The sequence below is a fragment of the Dama dama genome, chromosome 30 (assembly GCF_033118175.1).
Source record: "Dama dama isolate Ldn47 chromosome 30, ASM3311817v1, whole genome shotgun sequence".
Classification (NCBI taxonomy): domain Eukaryota; kingdom Metazoa; phylum Chordata; class Mammalia; order Artiodactyla; family Cervidae; genus Dama; species Dama dama.
In genome coordinates, this window is record NC_083710.1 from 50,376,034 (window position 1) to 50,377,716 (window position 1,683).

The window sequence follows — 1,683 nt, forward strand, 5'->3', positions numbered from 1 at the left end:
AGGGGCTACTCTTCCTTGCGGTGCACAGGTTTCTGACTGTGGTAGCTTCTCTGTTTGCTGGGCACGGGCTCTAGGGTGCCTGGGCTTGGGTAGTTGCACCTGCAGGCTTAGTTGCTCCTCAGTATGTGGAATCTTCTTGGACTAGGGATCGAACCTGTGTCCTCTGCACTGGCAGGTGAATTCTTAACCCCTGGACCATCACAGAAGTCCTATGGATACATCTTTTTCTTTTTCTTTTTTTAAAATATTTATTTATTTATTTCACTGCACCGGATCTTAGTGTGGCATGCCAGATCTTCAATCTTCATTTCAGCATGTGGGATCTAGTTCCCTGACCAGGAATTGAACCCAGGCCCCCCGCATTAGGAGTGCAGAGTCTTAACCACTGGACCACCAGGGAAAATCCTATGGATGCATCTTGATTAACATGGAGAAAGGATTATGATCCTTCAGGCTGCTAATTCCGGGAGTCATTTTGGAAAAAAGACCTGGGAGGTCACAACATTCTGTATGTGATATTTGCCTGCTTAGCACAGAGACTCAGTCCCCTTGCTTTCAGCACAGTGGTGGCCCAGCTCACATACCCTGGGCTTCACCCTCTCCAGAACAGTCTCCTCCCTTGCTCTGTTAGGGAATGGGAAGGGGAAGGAGGCAGTTGTTTGGTTAAAGGGAGAAAGGGGAGAGGCTGCAGGGAGTCTGCTTGCCTTGAAACAGACTTTTTAACAATTCTGCTTTGCCTTTATCTTTGCCCCTGCTTCCAGAGGTTGGTTCTGTCAATTTTTGAAGATTGGTTCTGCCAATTTTTGAAGAGTAAAAGAAGCAGTGTGCAAAGCAAATCAGGCTGATTGATGCTAGGCTCCTTCAGCTGTGACTTTAGGATTCTACTTTCTTGGATTCTTTATATTATTTTAACTGAATTTGCCCTTTCTCTTTCCAACCTATATTTTGAAACTTAATTTTTTTTTTTTTTCTTTCTGTTTTGTCTCCTCTTCTCTTTGCCCTTGGTACTGGTGCGCCTGATAAAAATCTTTCTACTGAAGTTTTAGGGAGTTTCAGAAGAGAGAGCAAACAGTGTCTGGTCCACCATCTTTAACTACAAACCATCCCTAATTGATTGTTTCTACTAGATGTTTCTGACTGTGGTCCCCAGAGTCCTTGAAAATATAGTTCACAGTACGAGATTGATGGGACTTTGTTTCCCAGCTGAAACTGACTTGCTTGCCTTTCCAAATTTGAGTAACCTGGGCTCATACATTTCTATAAAGCCTCCCTATGCAATGAAACAGGTGTCACTATTTTATTGACCAATTTCCAGTATTTCCTCTAGTCCGGGGCTCATTAGGATCATTATTTTTTTTTTTTTTTCCACATCTGGGAGCAACTATAAGGGAATCATTTTAATTAATAGGAGGCTCCCACTTGTCTTAGAACTGATTTGTTTATAGCTGAAGAGAAAGCTGATTTTTTATTACCCTTTGGAACTCTAATTTGGTTCTACTTGTTTTTTTCCGCTCTCTTTCCAGATAAGTATACAGATAAAGGGGGTATCACAAAGAGGTCTTCTGTGATAATGTCTTTTTCTCCCCTGCTACAGTCCCCAACAGGGAGCTGAGCCTAGACACTTAATAGAAATAACATTTGGCATGTTGAGGAAATTGAATTATGGAATAAGGGTGATTGCTC

General features: G+C 42.4%; 1 non-coding gene across 1 annotated transcript; it reads right to left on the reverse strand.

Moving 5' to 3' along the window:
* Positions 1 to 327: 327 nt before the first annotated feature.
* TRNAR-CCU (transfer RNA arginine (anticodon CCU)) lies at positions 328 to 400 on the reverse strand. Its single transcript has one exon. It is a non-coding gene; the product is annotated as a tRNA-Arg (tRNA).
* Between the last annotated feature and the right edge of the window lie 1,283 nt (positions 401 to 1,683).